Raw genomic sequence first — 22,257 nt, 5'->3', positions numbered from 1 at the left:
ATGGTGTGGTCAGAAGAGCAGTCAGGCATGTGTGCACGAACTGCCTGTCTAGCTAACAAGCTCTGCACAGTCTGAACCTCCCACTGAGCCAGAATTTGCCTGCTTTGTGGACTATTCTGGTTGAATTATTCCTCCTGGCAGTGCACCCCACTGAGTTCCAGTTTAATCATGTAAAGCTGGTAACATGCTGGTTTAGGTTTTAAGTGTGTGTTTTTGATGAATCCACTACATTTCAAGGGCAAAACAATACGTAAACTTGTTTTTTTGGTGAATACTACACCATTTTCCATGTGGTGTTGACGTATCAAAATTGGACCTATCAAAATTTGCCTTTCTGACATCATTCTTCATGTACCTCAGAGAGAAACAGAACTGGGACACTCCACATTTAAATCAGTATTTTATCTACTTGCAGTATCACAGGAAAGCAGAGGTTGTGTAAGAATTATGCTGGAATCAATCTCAAAATAGTTGCAACTTTCTGCTCATGCACTCATTTCAGAACATAGATCCACATCTTCTGTTCACCTTGCCATACGGACATGTGGTATACAGAAGGGGTGAAAATTCTCTCTATTCTATATACACACATCTTCCTGTGTGCTCATGAACATCCCTCCAAGCTCCCCACACAGCAAGAGAGAATTTGCTTGGTGGTCTTAAGGAAAATGCAGTTTCAGAGCTCCTAAGGATCAACAGCAGGGACCATGCATGCAGCTCCTCTTCATCTCTAGAGTTATTTGGAAGAATTTTGGTTTGTGTTGTGGCTTTACTGGGTGACTTTCCTGATGGACTGATTTTGAGAAATCATTTGATTTCTTCGAAGACTGTAGTGGTTACCACAGAAATATGCTAGCTGCAAAACAAGGAATAATTAGTTTGTTTGTTCTTTTGTGTCTCCTAATTTCTTCCATTCAGGATTTTTAAGCATATAATTAAAGGGATTATTCAGCTTTGACTTCCCCCCCACCTCCCTCTATAAATTCATTAAAGACAAAAAACTCTGATGTCTGTAGAGCATAAATAATGATGATTATATGTGGTAATTAGTCCAACCTGTTTGTCCACATAGCAGAAACCAATATGTTTTCTGTAGAAAGCCTGCGATGCTGACTAGTGGTCGCTCTCAGCTTGCCCTGTGCCATTCCCAGTTATCTCATGTCCTTTCTGGCTACTCAACTAATTACATATTTGGAAGTGGGTACCACAGGACACCTTCTTGTGTCATTCATGTTCCAGAGCAAGGTAAATTTGCCAGAAAATGAATTAACAGGCTCCAGAAGTGTCTAAGGTTAGGTGGTAATTCAGCAAGAACCAAGATTATTGCAACACTGGAGTTCAAGGTAGTTATTTAACTCTGTCCCAGCAGGATTTGCTGAGTAGAAAAGTTCTGCCTGTCTGTGCAGAAGGGCTGAAACCTGTACGACTTCTCCAGCAACACTTGTGATGACCTGGGCTTTGTGCAAAATGGCAGTTGTCCTCAAATGCAGAAAGGGTGTTGGAGGTAAAATCACTTTGCAGCTATTCTCCACTGGGGGAAATACTTTTTCTTTAAAGCTCCAAGATGAATAAACCAGAATAAGGGTCTTGTCCCAGAGCTGCACACTCCTGTTCCCTTTCTCCAGCCCTACCAGCCTGGGAATGTTCCATGCTAGGTTAGTGTAAAACATCAGGAACAGGATTGTGTTGTCAACAGACCTGTGGTTTGGTGCCTGCAGACCTCATGGACATGAAAGTTATGGCTCTGTCCTTCTGGCATTACAAAACAATGTCCTGACCTCCAAATTCTTTTATGGAAGAGATGAATACTGCCAGTACCTGATCTAGAAATATATTCCAGTGACTCTTCTGGCTCTAGCCTTTCAGGAAAAATACTAGCAATCGGTGCTATATGGCTTCAAGGACTCATACTGAGCTAGCTACTGAAATGTTTCAGCCTGGACAGGGCTTTGTGTGTGTGTGAATTTAGTTACCTTGAAACGTATGGGAATTTTGAGTGTTCCTATGTTGGCTGTTGGGCTTTGTGTATATTAGTTCCACTTTATGCATCTTGTTCCCTGTTTGACCACAATATTTAAACTTCTCTTTCTATCAAGCATCTTATATCTTTCATATCACTGAGAACAAGAACATTTGAGTTCTTCTGTATGTCTTGAAAGACATTTTACATTTTATTTTTGGTGGTGAAGTCACCATCCCTGGAGGCGTTAAAAATGTGTAGAGATGGTACTTTAGGACATAATTTAACGGCCATGGTGGGCCTAGGTTCACAGCTGGACTCGATGATCTTACAAGTCTTTGCCAAGCAAAACAATTCTGTGATCTGGTTTTACATTTCTTTTTACATTGACTGTATCACCTGGGAACAGAAACACTCAAGTTCATCTGAATGTCCTGAACCACATTTTCCTTTCTGCTCACTCTGAATGCACCCAGCCCTTCATCTCTAAACACAACTATTTATTTAAGGGTGTAAACATGATTCCACTTTGTTAAAGAAACCAGTTTTAACACTTGACCTGCACTGGCAGGTGTGGAAGACCATGCTGGGACCTGCCCAAAAGCCGTGACCACCATGAGTGCCACCACCTGCTCCACGAGGGCTCTCTGATTGCTTTCTGGGGGTGCTTTGAGCCTCTTTGATGTGCGTGGACTCACTGAACCGGCAGAGGGCGCAGCGTGGGAATTGCGGCACCCTCTGGCGGCCGGGCTCGTTCCTGCCTCAGCTACTGGGGGAAACGGGAGGTTGCAGGGCTCCGGGGGGTGCTGGGGGTTAAGAAGGGGTTTAAAGATACTGGTCAATGGTGGACATTCCCTGGCACCAGCCGTGTCCTGGGCTGGTTCCCCGAGCATGGGCTGCAGGTGAAAGGAGGGAATTCTGTCCCTCTGCTCCACTCTGCTGAGACCCTCCTCTGCAGTGCTGAGTTCAGCTCTGGAGTCCTCAGCACATAAAGGGACCTGCTGGAGCAGGGCCAGAGGAGGCCACAGCAGTGCTGGGAGGGCTGGAAGCCCTCTGCTGTGAGGCCAGGCTGAGAGAGTTGGGCTTGTTCAGCCTGGAGAGGAGAAGGCTCCAGGGAGACCTGCTGGTGGGTTTTCATTGATAAGAAAGCTGGGGACAGATTTTCAAACAGGTCCTGTTGTGACAGAACAAGAGGGTGTGGTTTAAACTAAAATAGGGAGATTTAAGACTGGAGAGAAAGAAGAAATTTCTTACACTGAGGGTGGTGAGACACTGGCCTAGGGTGCCCAGAGAGGTGGGAGATGCTCCATCCTTGGAACCATTCTAGGTTTGGGGCTCTGAACAACCTGCCCTAGCTGCAGATGTTGCTGCTGACTGAAGGGATTGGACTAGATGACCTTTAAAATTCCCTTTCAACCCAAATCATTCAGTGATTCTATCAGTATGACTTCCTACTGCTTGTCACAGCTTGTTTCCCACAGCCAGGATTTAGGACAAGCATGTCCTAGTCTGTCCTGCAGGAGATGGGTCAAGGTTCAGACCATTTCAGGAACACTGCTGGCTGGCTGAGTGTTCTGCTCAGTGCTTGCCTCAAGGGATGAAGGGACAAAGCACAAATCTCTAGTTCTGATGATGTCTTCAGCAAGTTCTGATCCTGTGGAAACTTAATTTGCCCTTTAACATGGCTTTTGATATTCAACACATAATTTCCAGTGTTTGTTTTAATGTCTCACATGCATGATCTGTCTTCTTTAGCTTCTTGAAATTAACTTCCTAATACATGGATGACTTTTGGTAATAGAATATAATATTCAGGAGTGGGCACTCAGGATAGAGCATTCCACTTAGTGTAATTCTTGCACAATTATGAGTTGTTTACCTTAAACATTATTCTGAGGAGTAAAAAAAAAAAAAAAAAGGTAAAGAAAATTCTGGTTAATAACCTGGGCAAAACAATTATCCTGCAAAGACTCTTTATTGAATTATGTATGCAAAACGCAGGAGGTTTTCATAACAGATGTATTTAATCTTGATGCAATGCTTGGTTTTAACCCCACAGTGTCTCACAATTCAGTCAGAGCTGGGCTGGTTCTGGTGTGCTTGAATAGAAGAGACTGAGCCAGAAACCTCTGGCATCACAAACAAGCCTCTGCTGTTGTGGAAGCCCCTCGAAGTCCTGTTCTTGTCCAATAGTAACCATGATAATGAACCTTGGTAGATCATTTATGTAGCAGCTGCATGGCTTGGTTAGTTTTTGTAACTGTCTGCAAGAGCTGTTTGGCAGCTCTCCCCTTGTGTGTTGGAATAAATGTCAGGATGAGACTATTGTGTTGTTTGTGTCCTGGAGGTAAACTCTGGCAACGGGAGAACGACCTTGTGGCGTGTGTCACTCTGGAGCTTTGCCCTTCTAGGGAGAAGCAGCATCTGGCAGCTCTCTCTGCCCTTTTGTTCTGTTGAGTGGAACACTGCTTGTACTTGGGTCCTGCTGTCGTGAGTAGCAGTGGTCAAGTGTCCTGGGGCACATGGAAAGCTCCAGTCTGTGGAGCTGCAGCAAAGCCTGACCATGCGGAAGTGCAGCTGTCAAGAAAGACTCCCCTAAGAGCGAGGGAGTGACTTCACTGCGTCGTACCCCAGAGATCCCAGCTATCAATATGAGACTAGAGCTTAGAATTGGCAAAGCACTAGTGGATCACTAGTCTGTTTCCTTGCTTCACAAAGGCTGATCTTCATGGCTGAATATTTATTAGGGCTTTACTGCACTTGATACTTGAACTCTCCAGTGAAGAAGTTTTCTACAAAGGACCCTTCTGCTCCCAAACTATTTCATACTCCAATTTTCTTATTTAATTTTCTTCCTTCATATTGAACCCAAATTTCTTTTTATTAGTTTTCCTCTAATTGTTCCCAGTTATCCATCCTATCCCATCCCCAATGCTTCCCTCCCCTCTCTGAAGCTATAGCTGTCAGATACCTCTGGATTGTTTCCTTCGGTCGAAGATATACAAATGCAGTTTCTCTAATCTTCCCTCTACCATGCATTCCCTCAGGATCTTCACTATTTTCTAGCCCTGTTCTGAACTGCTTCTGATTTAACAATCTGGTCTAGTCGAGGGGGTCCCTGCCTATGGCAGAGAGGTTGGAACTAGGTTATCTTCAAGGTATCTTCCAAGCCAAACCAGTCTATGAATCTACAAGTACTATTTTATGATGATCTCTGAACTGCTCATGCTGCTTCCCTGGCATTTTTCTCTCCCCTGCCCACAGACACACAACCCGTGAAGGTCCTGGTTTCTGTACAGCTCTGACTGGTCTCCCTATCTTAACGAAGGAAGCTTTCACAGCCAGATAATACCCCATCCCACCATGTAATCATGTGCTCTGCAAACAGGAGTATGGTGTGTAATAACTTGCATTTAAATATTTACCCAGAATAAGATGTTGGTGAGCATGGCTGATGAGGGATCACTTAATCATTATGTTCTTATAGTGTCTGAGATCCTTGCTTGCCTGGCTTATTTTCAGGCAGGAGCAGAGAGCAGGAGCAGTTGCTGAGACAAAGGGGTAACTCAAGTAACTTGCTTTTTAAGTCACTATTTTCTATCAATGCTGTCATCTGAGTGCAGAAAACTAGAGTCTGCTTCCAGTGTGTCTCTCTCCTGTGTGCTGGGACTCCGGCCACCATGGCATTTCTTGTGACAATAATGGAATGTGGTACATTTCTGGTAGGGTGTGGCATGTGTGCCTGTGGTGTTGGTTTAAAGGCTTTGAAGATTATCAGGGAAAATAAGCAGTTAGAGTCTGCAAGTGATGTTGGTTTGGGGTAGGAACATTTTGAGACTTGACTTTGCTTTAGTCTCTGATATAACCTTCAAGTTTCATTCTGGAATTGGCAAGGACAATTGGGGAAATATATGTTTAGGAGTCTTTTTATAGCAAAGAAATATGTTAATATGTAGAACAGAACAAAACTTTTAAAACCACTAAGTGCTAGTAGTGAAATACAGTGACCACCAAGTATTTCATCTCTGAAAATAGACCACCAGAGAATTATCTCTCAAGATGTCTTGCTGGCTGAACATCTTCCTGAAAAAAAGTTAATCTCTACAAGAACAGAAGAGAAGGTTTGGACAGTAAGTTCACATGAAATAATTGGGTGAGTAAAGCTAGTTAAGGGAGCAGAGCCTGAGTGAGCCTCACGCACACTGTGCTGTCTGAACAAAGAAACAGGCCTTGACTGAAATGGGTGGCTGGACCCTCCTTTGGGATTGCCAGAACATGAGGATTTGGCCCGGGGTTTATGATTGCAAGGTCTTGCTCTTTATTGAAGTGGAGGATATTCTGTTGGTTGTTTGACTTTGCCTTGACCAGTGCTGAGAAGGGTGAGAGAAGGATCTGGGCAGAAGCTCCTGGGACTGCAGTTGCTTTGCTCGCAGAATGTGCAATTCTGCTGCCTCTTTGGCAGTTGTTGTCACTCAGGCCCTTGCTTCTTAATTCCTTCTTTTCTCTTAGCGCTTGGAAAGGCTGATTTCAGAAATGACCTCTCTATGATGGAAGTCTTAGCGTCCTTTTCAATGCTCTATTGTTACATTGATGGAGGAGCTCTGAAGTTGGTGGGAGAGCATAAGGGACAGCCAGCTGGTGGGTGGGAACGGAAACAGATTGACAAAAGATGTAAGAGATCTGTCCATGCTTTTTGTTATTGTTAGACACAGACTAAGAAAGAAAACCTGTACTGAAGATCCTTCTGTGGAAAAGTGATTTGTCACTGGAGCTCCACCCTTCTTGTTCAAGCCAAGACAGTTCTTGGCAAATTTTAGTCTACTAGAAGTGAAAAGCAATCAAGGCGGACTCTTCCCTGTTCCCACCATAGATCTGTCAGCAGAGTGGAATTACATTATCTCTGTGGACCTTCAGGGCAAGGTTGGCCACTAACTGTTGTTGAGGGTTTAAAAATCCAGAAAATAGTGTTATTGCAACACCCATGAACCTGCTGTTGCATTGTGCTTAGTTAAGCACACTTTGATCTTCCTGGAGAACCTAACCAGAGCTAGCTGTTTAATAAGCAAGAAAATAACTCCTCAAGTCTTCTGACCATCCCCTGAATCACTACAGGAAAAATTACCTTTGTCATTTTAGTGAAAAACTTTTTAATCTGTTCCTAGCCTTCCCAGGGTGCTTTACAGCTTCTCCAACCACTTTCCCACTTTTCCACTGCTCTCTCACTAGAGGGTTTTCTTGAAGCCTAATATGAGTCTTTCTTGCCAAAGTCTGTCCTCCTCATTGTACCATCTGTGGATGTGCCCAAAGAACTAATTGCTTGTTTGGATGCCTTACAGGGACTGTGATCATGTTGTTCCCTAGCTGCTGAGCAGGGGATCACTTTGAGGGTGCTGAGCCCTGGAGCAGGCTGCCCAGAGAGGTTGTGGAGTCTCCTTCTCTGGAGAGCTTCCAAAACCCCTGGCTGTTGTGATCCTGGGCAAGCTTCTGTGGGTGCCCTGCTTTAGCAGGGGATTGAACTGGATGGTCTCCAGAGGTTTCTTCCAACCACTACTATGCTATGATTCTGTGGCTGAGCTCAACAGCCCCAATTTTCTCAGTCCTCTGCCATGGGCTATATCTTCAGGTTCTGATCATTCCTCTCTTTAACCCTCACACCCTCTTCAACTTCTCCTCTCTATATTTCTTGAATGCCCAAAGTGACTTAGTAGTCCATCTGGGACCCTTTAATTCTGAACACAGATGAATCATTTCATTGTGATCTACAGGAAAGACTGCATCCACATCCTGTGATCCCAGTCTGCCACCTTTTTGGAAACAACCTGAAACAAATGACTCCAATTAACTACAACCCTTTCACAAGGGGTATCTGCAGGTGTCTGTTAGTGCTTGCTCCTTTCACTTATGATACCTGTCACATACCCATAATTCAAAAGTCATCCTTTTTTATTTCTGTTGTAAAGACTATGTTGAACTTCAGCTTTGTTTTCTGATGTGTTTGCACTGACTTCCACGTTCACATCATCCACAACTTTGAGTGTGACTTTTTGCCCCTGATTTTACGGAAAACAGTGAGCAGAGCTGAATCTGAGATTCTTTCCTGCAGTTCTTCAATGAATCAGCTTGAAAATGCCTTGTTGCCATTCACCCTTCAGGTATGACTGGCTACCCAGATACCTGGGTACTGGTGCCACCTTGGTACCCAGGCTGAAGAATGACCCAAATTTTGTGAAAGCAATAAAGCTAAAAGTGGCCAAGCCTCCTTATCTGTTATTATCTAGACTTGACCAAATCTGAGACTCTTTGTGTGTGTGCCTGAAAAATTATGTTAATCGTCAGTTTACAACAGGAGTGCTGAAACGCCTTGAGACAAAAACATTGCCTTCTTTGGCAGCTGGAAACAACCTGATAGCCATAGTCTCATGAGATTTCCAGCTCATATAAACTAGCTTCCGTGTGGGTAGGAAGCATTGTGATAAAGGGATCAGAAGATGAGAAGAGTCAGAGAACTTTTGAGTGTAAAGTGTGAACCAAAGCTCAGTGAAGTCAATGGAAACTCTCTGACTGGCAGCTCATGCCCATGGGGAGGGCTGGTTGAAAAGCACAGAAAGAAAGAATATACTGTTGAAGCACAAAGATTGTTCAGATAGGAGAGGAGAATAGATTTTGGTAGAAGCTTTGAGGGCTGTGGAAAGAAATCCTTCCAAAGGCTACTTGGAAATGTTTAGAGAAAGCCCTTTCCAGGACCCAGAAGAGAGACTTAGGAGGTGGAGCAGAATCAAACCAAAACAGAAATACAACAAATGAAGAAAAAATAAACTGAACAAGCTGCTAACTTTCTGAAACTCCAGGTGGTGTGGGCCAGCCTCCCCATGTTTTAGAGTTTCTGGTTTGAATTTAATTTTTCCTGTCTGGGTAGTGGGCAGATCATTGGTGCCAGAAGGGAAAACTGTCCAGTTCTCCTCAGTGCAGGAACAGCAGCTCCATTAGCAGCTGGGATGATGGAGCCAGAGGGGGAGGTCTATCAACAGTGGGGATGGTGGAATCGTGAGGGGAGTCCCATCAGCAGCGGTGATGATGGAGCCATGGGGGGTGGTCTATCAGCAGCAGTAGAGATGATGGAGCTATGGGGGGGTTCCCATCAACAGTGAGGATGGTGGAGCCATGGGGAGGGGCCCATCAGCACTAGAGATGACGGAGCCATGAGGGGTGTCCATCAGCAAGGGGGGGTGGGGGGTGGTGGAGCTGTGAGGTCCGTCAGCAGCAAAGAGTTGGGGGTGATGGACTCATGGGCTCTCTTTGTCTTTTGAACCCAATGCCATGCAGCTTATTTCCTATTTTCCTCTTTCCTTGTGCATTTTGTTCCTGCTCCAACAAAGGATCTCTGCTATTGCTGGTTGGGTGTAGTGTTTTCCTCAAGCAGATGAACACTCTGCCTCCTGCTTCGTCCTGTTAATTGCTATTAAAAATGGTGCTGTCAGTGCCTTTTGAAGACACTCCTGTACCTGCATTTGTCTGAAATTCTGAGAATAGAATTTGTCTATGCCGTTTTATCAGCAGCAGGGTAGCAATTGCAGGAGAATTAGTCCCTGGCTGCTGCTTGATTTCCAGAGCCTGTAGACTGCTGTTAGAAGAATGAGCATCATCACATCAGTACTTGTAGTCCCACTTTCTATTGCTATCATCAAAGGGGTTAGGAAAGCTTGCATTTGGAGTAGGTTTGGGGGTTTTTGTTTACAGTGCACATGAATGCATTTTCACAATACTGTCTGGAAAATCCTGCAGCATGATTTGGGTTTGGGTACTTTATTCCATGATCACAGCCAGATGAGAACCATGACTGGAAGCAGAAAGACATGGAGGGTCCAGATGGTCCAAAAGAGAAGCCTGGCTGGGATCTGGGTCATAGCCACAACATTGTACCAGACTGGCGTATGGAGCTTTGTGGCCAAAAAGGAAATATTTACAGAACACAGATCCTGACAGTGAAAATCACAGAAACGTTTGCTAGGGATGAGAAGTTAGCATTTGCAAGCAAAGAGTAACTTTTGTGTTTAAAAGCAAAGTGGTGTTTTTTTTTGTTTGTTTTTGATTAATCCTTTTTGCTTCATTTTTCTCCTTCTTCTTTTATTCCTGTAGCCTGGAAGACATTAGAGGGATTGTCACAAAATCTTTAACTTGTAGAAGGGAAGACATTAACAGGAGACACTCAGCTGGTCTCATCCAAGTGCTGACTTTCAATTCTAGTGAAAACACTCAAAATTCATATTTCACACAAGATGAAGCACAGCTCTATGGTGTATTGAAGAATCTGACCTTGTCACCTGTGTGCTTAGCTGTATGCTGGATTTTGTTCCGCACTTGGAAGCTATGTTAGCTGTCCAAGAAGAACTGAGGGTTCAGAGTACTGCCTCAAACCTCAGGCAAGCCTTTGGAGAGCAGGTTATAAAGTATCTATAACAGAATAATCTCCTCATACCAGAGCACAGTGTGGCATTTTAGCATTGCCATTGGACTTTGCTTTTCACTAGATATTTTATTTGGTTTATGCACTAGTAGGTTGCAGATTTGGAAGGGTTTTAGATCATGTGCCCTTTTTTGGTGTTCTCCAGGAATATGTTTTTTTGTATTCTTTCCCAAGATCAAGAAAACATCAGCTGTAGCTAAACCTGAACTCTGTTGGCCATGGCAGAAGAAGAAGGCTCTTGAAACCATTGAATTTCTTTAAGAAATAAAAGTTAGGCAGAATAATTATCTGGGATTTATTTGATTTATTTATTTTGCTTTAATTAATCAAGTTTGGTGACAAAGAAATAGATATTCTCTTTGGAATTGCATAAGTATCAGGATGAATATTTATCACATGATTCCTGGAGAGAGGTGTTTTGGAACACAATGTTGTAGCTATTACAAATTAACAAATGTTCTCTTAAATATTTCTGTTTTATATCTCTGCTTCCTTATAGCTGTGTAAGTATAGGGGAAAAGAAAGCTTAATGAAAATAAGCGAATAGCTTCTCAGTTTGCTAGAAGTTATTCATTTCTGTGGATGTTTGAGTGGCTCTTCCAGCAGTGCTGGCAAACCAGTACAGGCATCTCATGGGCTTCTGAATTGGGTCCTGTGGTCTGAAGTGAATCTTGTGTGAGTTGTCCTAGTCCGGCTGACCTCACCAGAGCTTTCCTGATTCCCACTAACAGATGATGTCTTTTTCCCCTAAATGAGTGCTCAGTGTTTTATAGACTGAATCATTAGATGTGTTAAAGGAGCACCTTCACTGCAAGCTTCCCCTGAGTTCTGGGATTTAGTGGAAACCTAGCCTGTCCAAGGGAATGGTCTCCAGAGCTGTGGGGATTGAGTGGTGAAATATGACAGTTACACAGAGTCCCAGCATGGTGAGCGGTGCAAGGGATCTATGGAGATCATCCACTCCAACCACCCTGCTCCCGCAGGGTCACCCACAGCAGCTTGCCCAGGAGCACAATGGCCAGGTGGATTTGGAAGCTCTCCAGAGAAGGAGACTCCACAACCTCTCTGGGCAGGCTGCTCCAGGACTCAGCACCCTCACACCAAAGAAGTCTCTCCTCCTGTTCAATGGAACCTCCTGGGTTCTAGTTTGTGCCCTTTACCCCTTGTCCTGTCATTGGGCACCACTGAGCAGAGTCTGCCCCCAGCCTCTTGCCCCCCACCCTTCAGCTCTTGCTAAGCATTGACCAGATCCCCTCTGGGGCTGCTCTTCTCTGGGCTCAACCTCACAGAGAAGCTCCAGGCCCCTCAGCACCTTAGTGGCCTCTGTCAGACTTTCTCCAGCAGTTTGCTGGACAGTTGTAGAGGGGACAGCCTCCAGGCAGACTGTGGGTAATAACAACATCTAACCTGAGTGTAGCTGCTGGTTTCAGGGTGTACAAGCCAAATCCTGTATCAAAGCATCTTGCAGCAGCAACAGTTATTGCTGGATGCTGGCAAGAAGCCTGGAGCTGGATCACAGCAGCAGCATGGTAATAAAAGACTGGAAGAACTGAAAAGAGAAATGAGAGGTCTGAGTTTATTTAGTTTGTAATCTGTTTTCTCCAATTTGACTCTTCTCATCTAGAATTAATTGGAGAATGAGCCTAACTCTGCTGAATATTCATTTGATAGCTGGTGAGAAAGGGAGGATGGACAAGGGAGAGCAGGACTGCTCAAGGAGGTCCATTCATGACCAAAGGTCCCATGCAGGACCTTAATCATTACACCAGTTATAAATCTGGAGTTCTCAAATTTTACCTTGCTGCTTTAGTTCAGCTTAAAGTCCTCCATGTAGCAACAGCCTCTCTTGGTGGTTCATTGTTATACTGGTTGGACTGGATTGTCTTACAGGTCTTTTCCAGGTGATTCTGTTTTTCTCCTAAAAATATAAACAAATCATGGGTTAAATGCTACAGAAATATTTTAGTCTAAGGTAATTAATTCACTGTTTTGTGTTTTGTTATGCTTTAGCGCAGGTCAAAGCCAAATCCAGAAGCTCACAGTTGCTGTACCATGCAGCAGTGCTGGATGTATTGTGAGCAGCTGTAACTCGTGGAAAGCAGATGAAAAAACGTCTTGCTAAAGTAGAGAGAGAAATGGAGAGTTCAGTACACTCAAACTGCAAATTAAGAAAGTTTCCATTGTTTACTTATCTAATTAAGAATCTATCTCCATACAGGCACACAAACAGCAGGTACAACTGTATCTAGATGTCTATCTTTGTTCCACTGTACGTTTGCTTGCAGGTCTCTATAGATAGAAACACAAAACAGTGAGTATATCCTGCTGGCTTTTGAAACTTACAGCAAATTACCAACAGTTTCTTTTCTCTAGTTTGCTTAAATGCTTGTGGTTAGGTATTCTGAAAGTGCAGAACTAAAGGAGAAAATGAGAAAGACAAAAAGATTCAGACACTTTGAAAATCAGTTGCTTTGCTAAAAATGCCCTTTTTTTTTTTTTTTTTTTTTTAAATAAGCCACAGAACCCCAGCATGGTGGGGATTGGAAGGAACCTATGGAGATCATCCACTCCAACCACCCTGCTCCTGCAGGGTCACCCACAGCAGCTTGCCCAGGAGCACAATGGCCAGGTGGATTTGGAAGCTCTCCAGAGAAGGAGACTCCACAACCTTTCTGGGCAGGCTGCTCCAGGACTCAGCACCCTCACACCAAAGAAGTCTCTCCTCCTGTTCAATGGAACCTCCTGGGTTCTAGTTTGTGCCCTTTACCCCTTGTCCTGTCATTGGGCACCACTGAGCACAGCCTGCCCCCAGCCTCTTGCGCCCCACAGGTCCTTTAACTCTTAGAATCATAGAATCATAGAATCAGTCAGGGTTGGAAGGGACCACAAGGATCATCTAGTTCCAACCCCCCTGCCATGGGCAGGGACACCTCACACTACATCAGGCTGGCCAGAGCCTCATCCAGCGTGGCCTTAAACACCTCCAGGGATGGGGCCTCAGCCACCTCCCTGGACAACCCATTTCAGGCTCTCACCACTCTCATGAGGAAGAACTTCTTCCTCATGTCCAGCCTAAATCTCCCCACTTCCAGCTTTATTCCATTCCCCTAGTCCTGTCACTACCTGATATCCTAAAAAGTCCCTCCCCAGCTTTCTTGTAGCCCCCTTCAGATACTGGAAGGCCACAATAAGGTCACCTTGGAGCCTTCTCTTCTCCAGACTGAACAGCCCCAACTCTTTCAGTCTCTCCTCATAGGAGAGGTTCTCTAGCCCTCTGCTCATCCTGGTGGCCCTTCTCTGGACAGCTTCCAGCATGTCCATATCCCTCTTGTAATAGGGGCTCCAGAACTGGACACAGTACTCCAGGTGGGGTCTCACCAGAGCTGAGTAGAGGGGGAGAATCACCTCCCTTGACCTGCTGGCCACACTTCTCTTGATGCAGCCCAGGATCTGGTTGGCTTTCTGGGCTGCAAGTGCACACTGACAGCTCATGTTGACCTTCTCATCCACCAGCACCCCCAAGTCCCTCTCTTCAGGACTGCTTTCTAGCCAGTCCCTGCACAGCCTGTATTTGTGCTTGGGATTGCCTCGACCCAGGTGCAGGACCTTGCACTTGGTCTTGTTGAACCTCATGAGGTTGGCTTGTGCCCACCTCTCCAGCCTGTCAAGGTCCCTCTGGATGGATCCCTTCCCTCCAGCATGTCTGCTGCACCACACAGCTTGGTGTCATCAGCAAACTTTCTGAGGGTGCACTGAAACACTCAAGTCTTGCTGAGCATTGACCAGATCCCCTCTGGGGCTGTTCTTCTCTGGGCTCAAGAGCCCCCGGGCTCTCAGCCTTTGCACCTCACAGAGAAGCTCCAGGCCCCTCAGCACCTTAGTGGCCTCTGTCAGACTTTCTCCAGCAGTCCCTGGACAGTTGTAGAGGGGACAGCCTCCAGGCAGACTGTGGGTAATAACAACATCTAACCTGAGTGTAGCTGCTGGTTTCAGGGTGTACAAGCCAAATCCTGTATCAAAGCATCTTGCAGCAGCAACAGTTATTGCTATGTAGCCTCTGGATCCTCTCCAGTTGTTCCTTGTGTCTCTGGAACTGAGGATCCCAGAACTGGACACAGTATTCCAGATGTGGCCTCACAGATAACAATATTTTGATTCCCAGCCTCTCTATATCCTGTTTGATCACATAAAACTGGCTAGTTGCTGATAAATATTAATTCAGAGCTGGAGTCACATGCAGTGTGTGGCACCTGATGGCTGGACTTTAAGGTTATGTGGTGGGATTTACAGAGCAGGGCTGGATCAGATGTTTGTTACCACAAAAATCTGGGTGTGATAAATGAAGCTTTTGCTCCGAGCACACTAAGCCATGCTGTATCTTATTAATTATCTCAAAATCCAAACTAAAAGAAGTTGAAAGGGGGAAAAAATAAGATCAAGAGTATTCATTGCAATTATGCTATTCCAAATGGGATCTAAACATTTGGTAGCAGCTCGTAAGCATGAAGAGTTAAATAAAAGGGGGAAATTCCTTAATGAAGTTGTACCAAATGAACAGAAACCTTATTTAACAAGTCAACCTGACTTTCTTGCCTTGTGGTTACATTTGATTATCTTCCTGATTATCCATGAATATTGAAAACCTGCATAGAGTATGAGCGGACCTGGCCTCAGAATTTCTTACCCCAAGACTGAATCAATGGGGAGAGCACTATGAGTGTAATAATCCACATCAGAACTTGAAGACTCAAAGGAAAAACCATCTGTAATTTCTTATTTGTAACAATTTTACTTTGAAAGTTAAAAAAAATGGCCATTGGTTAGTACTTAATTAAAATAAACCCTTCTCTCTTCTAAATTGATGATGCTGTGTATGAATAACCCATTTTTAATTTTTTTTTCACTGCTGTGTCATGTGATAATTAATTGGCTTTTATTTCTAATTATCAGTCTCCTGGGTTTTCTTATTCTTCATGCTGTGAAGTTTTATCTTATTACTCTTTTTAATTCTGTACATTTGTGTCTAATTACACTGCTACGAATATTACAAAAATATATTAAGCTAGTGGCTTAATCCTGATATCCTCAAATGAGTAACGACTACGCAATGACTTCAGTGACAAGAGGATTCCTCCAGCTTTTTCTTCTGATTTTTAACCCTGAGTCAGGAAAATTCTTAAGCACAGGAAAGTTCTTAAGCACTCTCTTAGGTCCCACTGATTTCAGGGAAGTTTCAGCATTAAATCATTGGGAGCATGCCATTTGTATTCCATTGGTGTCAGCTGCTCCAGATGGTAAAATACATCCAGTCTTTTGTGGGGAGAAGGGGGAATGTTACCAAATTTACAAAGATTAATACAGAAAATCAGGAATTTATCTGAGTTTTGTCTCAGAAATGAAGGCAAACAACCACTATTTTAAGGGGATAATTACTTGTTGGGTTTCTGTTCCTCCCTCCAGCTGCATGCTCTGAGGGGTTGAGTTGTGCATCAGGTGTCTACAGAACCTGCAGCTTTTTTTTCTGCCTCAGACTTACTAGTTACTACAAGTAGCTAAGGCAAAGCTCTTGCAAGCAAAGTGAATTTCTGACTAGCCCAGATCTGAAATCCCAGCTAGTATTTAGCTGCAACTGGCCATCCCTGTTGTAGGGAATTGTTCTGTTCCTCAATGGAATGGTTTTAATTTTCCATTTTACTTCCAGGTGTGTTCAGTTGGCAAGTGAAAACTTGCTTGCTGTGAGCATTTGCTGTAAGAAGAGGCTCACAATACTTCAGCTGGAAAGATAAAATTCAAAAACTAAAGTAATCCACAAAAACAGGCAGAATCAAAAAGTAAGAGATGTGTATGGTGCTGTCTTTGAATCTCCATAGCTGTGACACAACCCTGTGCTTGGGTCTGCAGTCTGTGAAAGGTTCAGTTCTTAGGTGCCAGGGGTTCTCTGTCTCTGTTCACTGTCTATCATAGCTACATGTAGGTAACCCTAAGATCAATGGTTTTGAAGGTCTGACCCTGTGTGGTGCTGAGTGCTTGTACTCCATCAGCTGGGGGCCCCTATCACTGCACAGTACACAGCTCAGTTATCTCCTGGTAGAGTATTGGTGTGGTTATTTCATGGTAAGGGATCGAAGTCTTGGTGTTCGCTAAGGAGAGGATTCCTCCTCAATGACTGTGTCCCCTTCATTGTGTATGTGTGTAGATCTGATTTTGGTGGAAGCTCCTTGTGTTTGGGCTATGAGAGAGGACAACTACCCACAGTTTTGGGGAGAATTTTGTCTTCATGAATGAGCTGGGGCAGCTCTAAGTTATTCACCTATTAAACTGTAATATGAAGCTGTGAACTAGGTGTATCCCATGACAGGACTTGGGTTTAACAGAGCTTTGGGAGGTCTTTTCTTATCAGGGTTTCTGAAATAGATGGCTTGTATTAGAGTGTAAGGGAAGCTGAAATTTAGCTTTGTGTATGCAAAGGCACTGTAACATGGCCTGAGGGGTGGTTGAAAGGAGAAGGCATTGCAAGCCTGTCAGAACAGATATGGATGCTGAAGTTGGAGATCTGACTGATCAATGCCTTTTGAACTCATTGCTTTATACCTGGAGACCTGGGCTGGATGGTGAGCTGCTGCTCTGCAGACAACCGAGCTCCTTGTAAGGTGTTTGGTCGCAGAATCAACCAGGTTGGAAAAGACCTCAGAGATCATCACCTAACACCACCTGACAACTGGTTGGACTTTATCCAAAGGTATGAGTAAAGAGGAGTTTGTAGAGGTTGGTCTTTGAGATGGGAGGAAGCAGCGTGTGACAGGCTATGTCATGAGGGAAATGAGCTTTCAGCTGTAATTTGGATTGATTGCTTTGGCAGAGCACTTTGGGAAGCCTCTTACCAATGGTACGATTCTCACCAGCACCTCATAGAGCTAGGATGGACATCACGGTCCAGTCCTGTCAACTCTGTTTTCTGAGTTTTCTGAGGGATCTGCCTGTAGTGTTCCCACCCAGATCTCTGCTTTTCTTTCTTCTGAAAAGGGATGCAGCCTGGACTAGGAATGCAGAATCCATCCTGGCTCTCCTAGGTGCGGGATTCACCACTGGGCTTCGCAGCTCAGAGGAGTGACAAGAAGCACACTGGCATCATCCCCATCCCTGCAGGGTGTCACCCAGCTGGGGGAAAAACAGGATGTCTTAAGCCATTTTCTCCAGCACCTCATTTCCTTTGCAATTGTTTAGATAATTCTGTTAGTGAAGAAATTGCTTCTTCTCCTAAGTAACCAGTGCTAGAACAAGATGGAATGGCCTCAAGCTGCACCAGGGGAGGTTTAGGCTGGACATTAGGAACAATTTTTTGCACTGAAAGAGTTGTCAGACATTGAACAGGCTGCTCAAGGCAGTGTTGGAGTCACCATCCCTGGGGGTGTTTAAAAACTGTGTAGATGTGGTGCTTGGAGATATGGCTTAGTGGTGGACTTGGTAGAGTAGAGTTGGACTTGATGATCTTGAAGTTCTTTTCCAGCCTAAATGATTTTATGAAAATCATACTAAAGGAAAGTTTTAATCTTAACAAACAGATGTGCCCACACACCCACAGAAGGTCTGGGGAAAAAAATTTCCCCGAATCCTTTCACCCGCCATGCAGCAAGAAGTGGAAATAAAGGTGGCCACTGGCTGCACTCGACAGTGCTGCGCCGTGTGGCATGTTCAGGGGTATCTTGGGAGCATCTACCACACGTTGCAGTGTGAGGCATGTCATCTGGAGCTGGAGTGGTCTCCTGTAACCTGTTCACAAGTGCATGTATTTCATAACAGGCCCTGTGCCCTGATAGGGATCTGAGTTTCTTCTGCGCGGTATCTGCAAACAATTCAAAGCTGTTCCACACAAACAAATGTGAGAACCCCCTGACCACAGACTGTCTTTAGAGCAGACCAAGATTTGATGTTACTCATATCTTCCAGTACCTGTCAGAGTTCAAACAGGAAACCTGGTTTTTCCTCTCATGTCAACAATTTTTTTCTTCTGCTTTCCTTTTTTCTTTTCTGAGCAGGCGTTCAGCAGCAGGCTGAAGCAGTGGAAGTCCTCTGTTTCTTCAGGACAAACAAGTCCTTGCTCTGGTACGTCACTGCTGACATTAACAAGAGCTGAATATGTGGTTTTTGGTGATCCTGTGGGTGCTTCTATAGAAACGGACAGACTGGCTTTGAACAATCACACAAGAAAGGAATTCATTCATACAGGATATAGGTAACGCACAGCCCAGGGCTCGCCACAAGCGGCACTTTGTTCAGGAAGGTCAGAAAAAAGCCTTTCTGGGTTCTCTTTCTCTCAGTCCCACTGTATTTTGTACTTACACAGTAAGTAATATTTTTTCTCACTTCAGCCTGTTTGTCAGTTCTGTGATATCCTGCTTGCCAGTGCCCCAGTGACATCATGTGAAGAGTTTAAACAAAACCAATATTTGTATTTACTGATGAGGAAGCTTCATCTGAGCATCTCAACTCTTACTTAGTTAACTGGTCCCAAAAAAAGCATGAAAAAAGCCTCACTGAGTCTGAAGCACATTGACCGGAAGAACATTGAGGTAACAAGTGATAGGATGAGACGAAATGGCCTCAGCTTGCACCAGGAAAGGTTTGGGTTGGATATTAGGAAAAAATTCTTCACTGAAAGGGTTGTCAAGTCCTCGACCAGGCTGCTGAGGAAAGTGGTGGAATCCCTGTCTGTGGAAGTGTTCAAAAGACATGTAGATGTGATGCTGAGGTGTTGGGTAAAAGGTTGGATTTGACGATCCTTTCCAACCTTGATGATTCTATGGTTTACTGGTGGATTTGGCAGGGTTTGGTCAACGTTTAGACTTGATGATCTTGGAGGTCTTTTCGACCTTCACATTTAAGTTATTTTGATGCCATTGCATTTTTTTCTTCCCAGTATCTATTTAAACGTCATTGTTGGTGCTGGTGTTCGGCACGATCCCATTGCTTAGCTGCTAACATGAAAAGACCTTCATGTCCTGCTCCTCCAATGCTTGCAGACCAGTGACAAGAAGAAAGGAACTATTTTCATTCAGTAAATGAATTAAAATTAAAATTTCCTTTCTAGTCTTCTAATCAGCAGCTCATATCAGAAACGATATTAAAGCATTTACAGGTTCTTCATTATTTGCCTCCTATTTACAAAATATCTGGATGTGTCCACTTGGTTGGCACCCCACGTTATCTATAGGATCTCCTGCTTGCTGACGGTGATTCCCAGGGGCTGAGCCTGACTCTGGTGCTTGTGAACATGGGTTCTACAGATGGGTCTGGCTGGGCTTCCCTTGCTGCAGGGTGGTAAGAGGTGGGCTGACCCTGGCAGCTGGCTGGTGTCATCTGGGTGCTGATTAAATGGATTAGTTGTTGGTGCTCATGTTCCCTAAAGGCAACTCAATGTCCATGTGCACCACCATGTTTGGAGGTATCTTCCTGAAACTGCTGCTGATTCCCATTTAGTCAGGGGTGTGATGAGCTGCAATTATGCAAATGTAAGTAATTACAGTCTGTTTTAGGGCAAACTGAGCTTTGCCCAGTAATTGCAGGTATTCCTGTTCCCAGTGTGGTTATGAGAGCGTACTAGTAATTGAATGATAGATCACAGAATCATAGACTACCGAGTTTGGAAAGGCCTCGAGGATCATCTGGTCCAACTTTTCCTGGGAAAACCATGGTCTAGACAAGCTGGCCCAGCACTCTTTCCATCTGAAACTTGAAAGTGTCCATTACTGGGGACTCGGTTATCCCAATGGCTGAGTGTCCTTGTTGTGAAACATATTCCTCTTGAGTCTAATCAGAACTTCCTCAGGAGTTACTTGTACCCATTCCCCCTTCTCTTCTCCACATGGCTCCTTGTAAAAAAAGCGAGTCTTCATCTTCTTTATAGCCACCCTTTCAATACTGCAACATGGTGATAAGGTCTCCCACAACCCTTCTGTTCTCTAGGCTGAACAAACCCAGATTTTCCTCGTGTGGCAGGTTCCCCATCCTTGAATAGGAAAATCTATACAAAGGTACAGAGAAAATACATGTGGACACACTGGATATGGTCCACAGAAAGGCCACAAAGATGATTCAAGGACTGGGAAGCTGCTATATGAGGAAAGGCTGGGATAACTGGGTTTGTTCAGCCTAGAGAACAGAAGGCTATGTCCTATTCTGGTAAATATCTTAGCATCATAGAACACATCAGGTTGGAAGGGATCTTCAAAGGTCATCTTGTCCAGCCCCACTTCAGTGAGCAGGGACATCTCTGACTAGATCTGGTTGCCCAGGGCCCCATCAATTTTGACCTCAAATGTCTCCAGGGGTGGGGCACTGACCACCTCTCTGGGCCACCTGTTCCAGTGTTCCATCACCCTCACTGTGAAGAACTTTTTCTTAATGTTCAACCTAAATCTACCCTGCTCCAGTTTCAAACCACTGCCCCTCACCCTGTCACCACAGGTCCTTCTGAAGAGTCCCTCCCCAGCCTTCCTGTAGGTCCCCTTCAGATAGTGAAATGCAGCTCTAAGGTCTCCCTGGAGCCTTCTCTTCTCCAGGCTCACCACCACAGCAGTCACAGGCTGCAAGATCATGGCTCAGGCCAGTGGCAATCTGCTGAGAAACAAAGGGTTCTTTAATAGTCGAGATAGGAAGATAAGGCACTGCCCTGCTTGTTTAAAGCAGTCTGAATAAAGTGACTGCAGTTCTGCAGCAGGGTGTTTGCCTGGAAAGCTGGTATTTGCATTCCACCCCAGGGACTGCAGTGCCCTTGCACACTTTCATGTATCTCCTTTCTTCAAAGTCGTCTCTTTGCCTCACCTACAGCTTCATTCCTGCCTCAATTACAGCATGCAGCTCCCCTCAATCACTTGGCAGCTTTTTTTTTTTTTTTTTCTGATAAAGAGTGGTGGCATACACAGAGGCATACCCAAGCCTAGTCTGTAGCTCATACCGCACTCACATAAGCTGTTGTGTGCTTCAGGACAGCCCTGTGAGTATTTCGCAGATGGGGAGCTGAGACAAAGGGCAGCTGAGTGCCTGGCTGGGATCCCATGGGATGCTGGCAGCAGGCAGCTGTGTTTCTGCCTAGTGCCCTAACCACTGAACCATCCTGTCTCCTGCCTTTGGGCCAGACACTCTGGAAATGCCATTGATTAGAAAGTGCTGGGGAAGAAAGGTAGGAGCAAACTGGGAGACATGCAAAAATCAAGAGGAGACAATAAAGAGTGTGATGTAAATTAGCTTTGTAGAGCTCCTCTTTGCTTTCATAGTCTAGGACGCTCTTTACAACACAGGGGCAAGGAAATGTCTGCTTTTTCTACAAAGCAAGATGTGATTTTAACCAGATAAAATCCCTTTAATTAGGCTGAAATTTTTGCTTGTGTTTTATAATAACATCTTTCCATCTGCCTGCCAGAAAGTTGGGGAAGCATGGAAATCACTGAAAGTTTGCAGTGCTCACTGCTGGGATATAGCAGAGCATTTCAGTGGAACCTGGATAAATGCTCTGCTCGTAGAAAACATTTGCTTGGTGGTTCCTTTGCATTGCTGTCTCCCACAGCACATCTGTTTTGGCATGGAAGCAATGAGCCTACACTTGAGAATCAGGTTTGTTTGTATGATGCAATGTTGAAATAATTTTTCATTTTGCGTAAGTCTGGAAAGAGACTTGTCCTCTTGGTGACAAAGCCCTTCTATTATCTTGGGTGAGCTTGAGCCACAATGGAAAGGAGTTTTCTCCAAAATGAGGAGGAACTGATGTGGGTACAAGGCTTCTGCCAAGGCTGCGCAGCACCGGGGTTGTCTTGGAGGGAATTTTGGAGTCTACCAT

The sequence above is a fragment of the Indicator indicator genome, chromosome 18 (genome assembly GCF_027791375.1).
Source record: "Indicator indicator isolate 239-I01 chromosome 18, UM_Iind_1.1, whole genome shotgun sequence".
In the NCBI taxonomy this organism is placed as follows: Eukaryota; Metazoa; Chordata; class Aves; order Piciformes; family Indicatoridae; genus Indicator; species Indicator indicator.
Note: the sequence above shows the minus strand (reverse complement) of the source record.